The 10668-nt window shown below is 40.2% G+C and overlaps 1 protein-coding gene across 1 annotated transcript in view; it reads right to left on the minus strand.

Moving 5' to 3' along the window:
- Positions 1-2951: 2951 nt before the first annotated feature.
- Positions 2952-10668, minus strand: part of lg18h4orf54 (linkage group 18 C4orf54 homolog) — a 13441-nt gene continuing 5724 nt past the window's right edge. Inside the window, exon 2 of the mRNA XM_024288493.2 lies at positions 2952-5004. The gene's annotated coding sequence lies outside the window, so the exon portion shown is untranslated. The remainder of the gene's footprint in view (positions 5005-10668) is intronic.

Consider the following 10668-nt stretch of genomic DNA (forward strand, 5'->3'; position numbering starts at 1 on the left):
TCTCAACTTACCTCAAACGTCAATTAAAACATTTTTAGTATTAAAAATAACTTAATTAATAACTTAACTAATAGTGATTATAAATCTTAAACTTGTATCAGCAGAACTCTGGAGTCCAGGTAGAACCACAAAACAAACGTTTTAATATAGCAATCTTGCATGCAGAACATCATTAATTTGTGTGTGCGCAATAATATGATTCACACAAAAAGAATAGAACTTGTACAAAAAAGAAGACCAGGACATCAGAATGTTTTCATAAAGGCTTGTTTCTTCACAAAATCAATGACTGTCTTCAGACATCTTGGAGCCCCCTGCTGGCCTCTGCAGGAACTACAGCAGGATTTTATCAACACAGTTATTATTTAAAATCTATTTGCTTTATTTTTTGTTTTCTGTTGTGAAATACTAAATGTTATGGATTTAACAACAACAATCAACATTTTATACTGTTATGAGAAGCGCAGCATGAATTCACACAGTCTGTTTCAGAGAGCAGATATGAAGGTGTAAATTGGAACTTCCATTGCACGTTAGTGAGAGCTGTGTGTGCATCTCTGGGTGTTATGGAATGCATCGTCAACAAACAGGAACTGAATGCCTGTTCAGAGATAGGGTTCAAGTTCTGCAACCCGACCCAGAACCTGAGCCCCCCATCAGCGCCTCCTAACTCAGAGACTGTGTGGGCTATCAGCCAGCAGAGAAACTTTTAACACTCCCCAACTGCTTATTTAGCACACATTCCAGAATACACTGTGCTAAGCCAGTTTAACTCTGCCTCTAACGCACATGTGTCAAAGTCAAGGCCCGGGGGCCGGATCCGGCCCTCCAGGTAATTCTATCCGGCCCTCCAGATCATTTTATTTTATTGTTATTAATGACCCGATGTTATCTTGTGCTCATTTCTAACTTGTATCATTTTAACAAAATATATTTTTATGGAGAGTAGAATATTGAAATTGTAATGTTCTTTCTTGAAGAACTTGTTGATTAATCAAATAAATTACAAACAGGCTGGGAAACTGTCTCATTTGCTGCTTTCCTTCAGACATCCTAAATCTCACACCAACTTTACCAAATCACGCGAGACTTTAACACCTCAGGTCGGTCCATTTACTTAGTGGTCAGAATATTACAAAAGTAATTTAAGGTTTAAGTTGATTTATTCTAGAATAATATTCCTGCTTTTAAGTATTCATAATTATGTTTTGTATTTTGTATTTTTATAACTGTATTTTGGAGTTCAGTTAATATTTCAGCTACATGCTAGCTGTCTTGGCTAACCTAAGTTTCTTTGTTTCTTAGGCTAATTTGGCATTTAGCTAATATTTTAGATGACTATTAGCTTCAGTGTTTTCAGCTATTAGTTTCAGCATCTTCAGCTATCAGCACTAGCATCTTCAGAGGCCAAATTCAGTTTACATTATTCACACCAGCAGTATTGCAGGTAATGCTAATAATCTGGTTCATAGTTATGTTAAAAAGTTACATTCTTAAAGTTTTAAAATGTAGTTTTAGTTTGTCCAATAAAGGTTTATCCTGTTTGACCTAAGGTGTGTTTTGGATTTTGACCCCTTGTGCGATTGAGTTTGACCCTCCTGATCTAAGGTGTCCGAGCAGAGAGAGATCTGGGCCCCATCTGAATTCTTCCCTTCTCCCTTCCCCTTGATTTGAAGTGGCAGTTGAAGTGGAAGTCGTGTCCAAATTATTATTTTTTAAGTTTCACACTCCAAACGGGGGGGTCCAAACTCCACCGCTGCGAGGGTAAACCGTGTCGCGCTGAGAAGCTCTTTTCTTAAAGTGGATGCGCTCTGAACCACAGAAGTTTACATTTGAGTTTACTGCATTTCGTCGCTGTGTACCTGAGACATGTGCAATGACAATAAAGTTGAATGCTATTCTATTCTATTTAAATGTGAGTAATGAGTTTCTTTTGTAGTGTGACCTTTTTAAAGTTATAAAACCGTTGTTGTTATGTTTATTCAAGCGCTGGAAGCTCCACGCTAAAGCTAACGGGCCGGCAAGTATTGATGACGTCCGAAATATTAGACACTTTTTTCATAACCCTCTGTTTGGGGGATAAATGAAGGGGAAGGAAGAAGGGAAGAATCCGGATTGGGCCTTGGAAACACTGAGTTCATGGTGACCTGAAATTTGGTGAAATGAACACAGTGCACCGTTGATCCTTTATCACTCAGATCCTTGTTGCTTTACTGTCATGCTAAAAAAAATAACAAGGAAAGTTATTTTCTCTGCAGCCAGTTATTAAAACAAAACTAAACATTGAGCTACATTATAAAAAAATTAATATGATCATTTACATTCCTTGACATCTTGTAGATAACTAACTTAAGTTTGTTAATTTTGAACTAACAGCTTTTAAACAAGATTCAAATCCTTCCATAAATCTTTTAAGGATTCCAGTTTTTATTGGTTTCTGTCACTTAACTCAAATCTTCATGCACTAAATGATGTTTTTCACCAGCCTTGTTTTTACTGCCAATGACATTACAAATAATTTATTGATCAAAATCAGATTAACATTTTAAATCCTGAGGCGTCGCTGGTGAGACTTAAACCCAAAATCTGTTAGGTCCTGTCACTTCTCAACTGGTAACATAATAATTCCAGTATGTTGTGAAGGAGAAAAGCGGCGTGAGGCGGTTGGCATTATTGTGTTAACGCTTGAAAAATTACAGTAAATCAAAGAACATAAACACTGAGGCTCCACTGTTAAAGGGCTAAACATTTGTTTCTTTCTGAAATCACTTTTTAAAGAAACGGAATCAGTATTTCTTTTAAAATCCAACATACTCGTTCTGTCTTCAGAATAAACCATCATCTCCAACAGCACCAGCAGCTGAACCATCACACTGAATTTCACTATTTACTTTCACATGAAGCAATCAAAACCTTTCCCACTTTTTCAGGAACAGCTCAGTCTCGGTGCTGGAAGCAAAGCCAACCAGTCTTCTTCAAGTTTGTCTTCTCTCTGTGTTCTGAATTTGTTTGATTTCACTTTAAAGAAACTTCAGAGATGTGAGACAGTTTTTTAATCAGTTTATTGATGTGCTCCAAATAAAATCCCTGCGCTCTCTTCACAGTGCACTCACTTTCTTTCCATAATCTAAAAATAATCCTTGTTTCTCTCAAGACAACCCTACTTGCATATCCTCTCACAAACTGTTTTCCAGAAAAGAAAGAAAATCTTCAAACACAGAACCATCTGATTACCAACAGCAGAGCATAGTAGACAGTTCACATCATGGCCCAGATGAACAAAATCATCATGCACTTTCAAACACTGCTGACACACATCCGTAAAATGATACAGCGCTCCAAGCAGGACAGGAAGACAGGAGGAGTGAGTTACAAAAACAGATTCACCTGAAGTCACTCTCACCTCTATGATCAAGTTAAACATACGACTAAAATATGACATTTGTCCGTATGGTTGCATGTTGATCAATATGAGTGGAATTTTAAAGCATCACAGATAATAGTTTTTCAAGAAATGTGAGTTCAACATTTCTGAAAAGGATTTTGAACCAACATCTGATCTGACATTAAAGGGGCCATACTTTGAAAAAACAACTTGTTGAGCTTCTAAGAGTGTTTCACTGTTCATTCCCCTCTATAAAGAACCCCAAAGTGGGCGTCACCCACACGCAGCAGCAGGCGGAGCTTCAGGAATCCAGTCGTTTTACTTCGGGTAGGAAAAAACTCACAAAGATGACTAATATTTTATAAACAATTTGTTTCTTAGAGTTTCAAAGGTAATATATGGATATAGACATATATATGATCATATATATGAATATAGTTCACTCTGAAAGGATTAAGAAAATCAGGGTATGGCCCCTTAAAACACGGAGACAATCCCATCCAGTCAACTTCACTCAAACTTCAGCACGTGCAACAATGTTGTGTTTCTCAAACACACACATGGAACAACAACACACTCCCATAAACTGGACACAAAGACCACAGCGAAGCATCTTCTGTGACAAAACTGTTTAAGACTACAACTCACAACAACTATGTGACTCAGTTTCGTTGTGGCTCATTCAACTTCAACAGATTTGCAACATTTTCTTAAATGTGTCAACACAGTTTATAAAAATCATGTTTGAGCATATAAAGAAAGTCATCAGTTTTGATTTTTTTTTTTTTTTTTTGCTAAAAAATAATTGATGGACTGTCCAGCAGATCCTTCTGTTTTAAACACACCAACAAACAACTCTCACTGTTTGGTGTCAAAAATTATAACACAAAAAAATGAAAATGGTGTAGACAATGCAGATTTTAATCTAAAATAGTGAGGCACTGAGCTGTCAGCAAAGCTTCATCTGAAGGAAGGGATGTGAGGGAGTGGAGCAGTCACACTTTTCAGTGCTTTAGACCATATTAAAGCAGAAACAAATTCAAACAAAAATGTGTCACTTCAAAAATATACAAAATACCATCAAACTACTGCAGAGAGACAATTACATTTCTGTTTCTTTTCTTACCATTGTTTCAATGATCAAGCTCCAAACAGAGGAGACGTTCGACTGACTGACTGACTGACTGACTGACTGACTGACTGACTGACTGACTGACTGACTGACGTGTGTTGGTGAGACAGCAGGAGGGTCGCACCGTGAAAAAAGCCAAAATGCGGGTGGAAACCTGTGGACCTGTGGAGTCCAAACCCGAGGAGTCCAAACACGAAGGAGTCCAAACCCGAGGAGTCCAAACCCGAGTAGTCCAAACCCGAGTAGTCCAAACCCGAGGAGTCCAAACACGAAGGAGTCCAAACCCGAGGAGTCCAAACACGAAGGAGTCCAAACCCAAGGAGTCCAAACCCGAGGAGTCCAAACCTGAAGGAGTCCAAACCCGAGGAGTCCAAACCCGAAGGAGTCCAAACACGAAGGAGTCCAAACACGAAGGAGTCCAAACCCAAGGAGTCCAAACCCGAAGGAGTCCAAACCCGAAGGAGTCCAGCTTTTTCCCATTTCATGTCTGTTGGAGATCAAAACAGAAAAGAAACATTTTTTATGAGCACAGCATCATCACGTGAGAGGTGGCGTTGATGTGATAGTTACTGAGCATTCATGGTCATGTCACTGAAGGAAGGCATTTCTGTGCCTAAAAGAAAGCTTTTAAAGTAACCAGTTCCACCTTCAGTCACAACCGGAAGCTGTCATAAAGATGTGAAGTATTCTTTACATGCATTTTGTTGACTAAACCAACGTGAATAACATTAGCAGTGAAAACAAAGATGTTCAGTACAGGACAAGTCAATGTCTCCATCCTGTATGAAACAAAGATTTCTCTTTGGATCTCAGGGTTTTTCTGACAAGTGTCTTTGGACCTAAACACAAATCTAACTGGGATAACAAAAAGTTACATTTCAAAGCAAAGAATATCACCTGGGGCCCGTTCCAAGAAGCAGGTTCAACAAATTTAGAGTTCAAACCTTCTCAAACTCAGGGTTTTCAGTTCCAGAACAGCTGAAAATGTTTGATTCAATCAATTTGAAGTTGTTAGAACCAGAATCAGGTGTGAGCGTCGCGACCATTAAAAGCCCTGATCAATGGAGCAAAGACAGCACGATTCACCATGGCAACGGGAACAAACAGCTGAGTTACGTACTTCCGGCGACGGAAATTGATAAGTTCCTTCAAGTATATGCGACTAAAAAAAAAAAAAAAAGCATATGCCGACTATAGGAGAACATTTTTATCAAGAAAAGCAACACAGCTGCAGCGGTAGAACAGAGAGAAAATATCTGCAGAGTTATTTGAATCATTTCAAATAATGTCAGGAAGGTTATTTTGTCTCTTGTTGAGTAAGGAATGGTTTTTGATCTGTTACTAATTTAACCAGTAATCTCCGTGATCGCATGAATGACCAGTTTTGGTACACCCCCCCACCTACACAAGGATATCACTGCACGCTAAAAAGAAACTCTGTAGCTGCATTTATTTGATTTTAACTCTCAAGACTTAAAAAATATTCGCAGTTTTTTTTTTTTAAGCATGAGAAAGTTTTCCACTGCTAGGATTCGGACTCAGGCTTCCACAGAGGAAGGCATCTTTGCTGCCAACTGAGCTAACATTTCTTGCAAGTACAAGACAGTAGATGATTTCAGACTTTGCAATGTAATGATTTCCATTGTTAAGGGTTTAAAATGAGGAAAAGAAAACTCAGTATTATTAATAGCGAGTCCCTGGAAAAACTCACTATTTATAATATCTCTCAAAAAAAAATGAACTGGGAAACTCCAGTCAGTCGACTCGTGTCCTCAAAATCCTCTACCGACGTAAATAACATATCCTCTGGATTAATCAGCCTCCTCTTGACATGATCCTCTATGAATGAACATGTCATTCTGGTTTCTGCGTGGTGGAAACGTGACGTCTCTAATGTGAATGTTCTCTAAATGTTAATGAGGAACTCATATTTGAACATCTTTCACTTTAAAAAGGGGCGGAGACCGCAGAGAACTCTAAGTTTCCTGAAGAAAACCTGCTACCGACCAGGTTTCGTTCACAGACTCAGTTACCATAGTGATTGATTCTGAGTTCAGCTTAACCCGCTTCTTGGAACGGGCTTGGTTTCGCCCACTTTCCCGGGTTTGAGTTATCTCTCTTTCTGATACCGAAAACTCAGAGTTTTGCTGAATTTGGAGTTCACGAACTCAGAGTTCCAACAAAACCTGCTTCTTGGAACGGGCCCCTGGTGTATTTATAGAAGATATCAACATAAAGCTAAAAACAAAACAAAACACAGAAACCACAGTTTTCAGAATTCTTTTTTTTAAGTTTCTCCTCTGTAACATTACCAGAAGATAGCAGAGGGGTTTCTAAACGTTGACCTCTGTCATGAACCCTAAAAAGGCTGTTCTAACCAGGAGCCTGAGAAGATGACATCAGAGTTTAGACGAGCCGGATGCTGCCGGGGTTTAGCATGTCCAAAGCTGCAGAGAGGTCCAGTTAAATGACAACTAATGACAGAGCTTTAGCTCCAGGTACTGCTGAACCTCAACAACAAACAACACACACAAACTCACTCTTTACACAAGACACCTGTCAGTCAAAGAGGCCCAACTGTCAAAAGAACCTAAAGAAGTTTCAAGAGCGAAAAGGTTTGTGTTTTTATCCATCTATCCATCCATCCATTCATTAATTCATTCATCCATCCATCCATCCATCCATCCATCCATTCATCAATTCATCCATCCATTCATCCATCTAATCATTCTCCATCCATCCATCATCCATCCATCCATTCATCCATCCATCCATCATCCATTCATACATCTATCCATCCATCCTTCATCCATCCTCCATTCATCCATCTATCAATACATGTATACATATTCCATCCATTCTCCATCCATCCACCATCCATCTATCCATCCATCTGCCATCCATCCTTCCATCTATCCATCCATCCATCCATCCATCCATCCACCCTCCAACCAACCATCCATCATCCATTCATCCATCCTCCCTCCATCCATCCATCCATCAATTCATCCATCCATTCATTCATTCATCCATCTATCCATCCATCCATTCATTAATTCATCCATCCATCCATCCATTCATCAATTCATCCATCTATTCATCCATCTAATCATTCTCCATCCATCCATCATCCATCCATCCATTCATCCATCCATCCATCATCCATTCATACATCTATCCATCCATCCTTCATCCATCCTCCATTCATACATCTATCAATACATGCATCCATATTCCATCCATTCTCCATCCATCCATCCATTAATCCATCCATCTGCCATCCATCCTTCCATCTATCCATCCATCCATCCATCCACCCTCCATCCATCCATCCACCCTTCATTCATCCATCCATCCACCCTCCATTCATCCATCCTCCATCCATCCATTCATTTATCCACCCATCCATTCATCCATTAATCCATCCATCTACCATCCATCCATCCATTCATCCACCCATCCATTTTCAGATTCTGCTGAATCCCTTTTGGGGTTACGGGGTTGCTGGAGCCTATTCCAGATACTGTTTGGTAACACACTCTAGCAAACACACAAAGACGTTCATCTGCATTCACAGCTATTGGAGATTCATTAATGAACGCATAGAACATGAGTTTGGACAGAGGGAGGAAACCAAACATCCACGAGGGGAACGTACAAACTCCCCAGAGAAAGACCAGGCAGGATTCAAACCGAGGCCTTCATACTGTGAGGCAAGAGTGCTAACCGCTACACCCCTATGCAGTCTCTGAGTAACGTGCTCTTGTCTTTAAATACTATCATTGGCTGTTTGACAACAAAGGCTTGCTTCTGGAGGATTTCAACTTTTATCATTCAAATGAAAAGATGAAGTTTATCTGATGGAAATCAAACTCTGCCATTAGAGTTGATGAGCACAGCTGGTCTCAGCAGTATGTGGGTGACATTAAGAGAAGGGAAACTCCAAATGTTCACAGGGCAGATAGGTGCTCTGCTGCTCTGCAGCATGTTTTGTTTCTGTAATGAAGCTGGCCTCTCAGCCTCTCTGTCTTGAAATGACGGCTCCTATAAAAAGCTCACTGATACTGGAGCAAGCTGCCAGCCAGAATCTGACGTCCTGCAGCAGCTGAAGCTTTCTGTGCACACAGACAACAAATGTCTGACAAAGTTTGAACTCTCTGCTGCACACACAGGAACATTGCAGCACCTTCCCTATAAACAATCTAGACTGGGAGCCGAATCAAGGCATGCACACGTTAGCATGTGGTACCCAAGCGTTTAGCTGCAAACTTTACAACCAAGGCTTTTGTTCCCTTCATGCATGTTCAGTCTGATCCCACACTGATGTGGACATCCAGAACCCAACACTGCTCCTGAGGCACGAACCGGAGACATGAAAATACTGTTGAGTTTTAGGGAAATGGGTTGACTGAGTATCTTTTTATACAGTGAGAAATAACCTCACTATTAAAGGAAACCAGGAGCAGAGACTTTTTGTGTGGGCAAAGCCTGGGTTAGAATGGATTGTTATCAGACAAATCCAAGCTTAAAATTCTTGCTGGTTATCGCGGACGCTGTATCTTTGGAGCTGAAGCTGACAGGGAGCTTCCAGTGTGTCATCAGCTCTAAAGCCAGCATTGCTGCTGCTGAGGGACAGCCTCAACAGCAACTGTGAATCCTAAAGGTATGTAAAGGTTTTACAGCACCACACTCCAGCCAGTTCCTTCTGATTTGAAAATCAGACACAAGTGTGTTTTTCAGCTTTTGTTTTCAGGTTTTTACATCTGGATGTTAAACCCCCATCCACTTTCACCACAACAAACGTGTTAGAACATGAGACTGACCAGTGTTCTTGTCTCTAATCACTCAACAATCAATATTGAAGGTCTACATTCAGTTTCACATCAGACAGACTTCAGGCCTTCACGCTCACGCTGCTTTTCTGCTTCAGAATCTGCTGGAATGATTAACAGTTGAAAGTTACAGTAAATCAAAGAACATAAACACTGGAGCTTAAAGTGTTAAGAGCAGTCAAGAAAGACTCTAAAAACACAAGTGTGAAACCTGCAACAACCTGAATCACAATTCACTGTTGAAGAAGGTTTCATGAGCAGAAGGAAGGAGCAAACCACTCATCAGCAAGAACAGGAGGGTCAGGCTGGACTTTGATTAAATAAAACAAGTTCAGAGAAGAGCCTGAAAGTTCCGAGATGAGGATTTAGGGTGTGATGAGACCAAGATAAACATTTACCAAAGGGACAGAAACCTTAAAGTTTGGAGAATCAAGCATCTGCCTATAAACCCTAACTCACCAGCTTAGAAACACAGTGGCAGTGATGTAATGGTGTTTTTTTCTGCAATAGGCTCATTGAATAAAGTACATAGACTGAGAGATCCATAACTATGCAGCAGGATAGAGATCCAAAGCACACTTTCAAGCAACAAAGGAGTTTGTCAAACTCCAGAAGTGGAAACGTGATAGAAGGGTCCAGTTTGAACCCTATGGAGCATGCAGAGCAGGATTTAAACCAACAACTGTACAGTCATTAACCAAATCCACGTGCAAACACTTGGAAATAAAATCTGGCAAGTAAACTTTTTTTCTCTTTTGCAGTCAACGACAAATGTTTTCTGTCCACTGGCCTCACTGTCCCGATCCTTTTGAAGGGGGCTGTCTTAGCGCTGAGCTATTTATTCACAGAAGATCATTAGAAATGTAAACGATACTGGTTTACTGAGACCAGCCTGGCCTGTGTGGGTCGCCTGGTTCCTCTCCATGTGATCTGAATGTCAAGTCTTACATTTATAGGACTTGTTTCACTATCATCAGTGATAGAAGAAAGTGCAACTCCACAACTGCAGTAAGTCCAGCACTGTTTGATGTTGGGACTAGAGACACCAAAGGCTGTCAGATATTCCACATGAGTGAACTGCAGCTGATGAGGACATTCTGCCTCAGAAGAGCTACAGAGAAAACATCTGAAAGAGCAGATGAAGAAGGAAAAAAGCAGCTTTTCTTCACTCATTAAGGAGGACCAGAACTGTTTCCTTAGCTGTCTCCAAGCAAGTTTCCTGCTCTGAAAAGGCAATTTACGGTGGCCATGAAGGGTCACAACGCATTATGTCAAAACACAAGTTGCACTGCTTTTATTCTGAAATTTTCATCGGGCTA

This window comes from Oryzias melastigma, linkage group LG18 (genome assembly GCF_002922805.2).
Source record: "Oryzias melastigma strain HK-1 linkage group LG18, ASM292280v2, whole genome shotgun sequence".
NCBI lineage: Eukaryota > Metazoa > Chordata > Actinopteri > Beloniformes > Adrianichthyidae > Oryzias > Oryzias melastigma.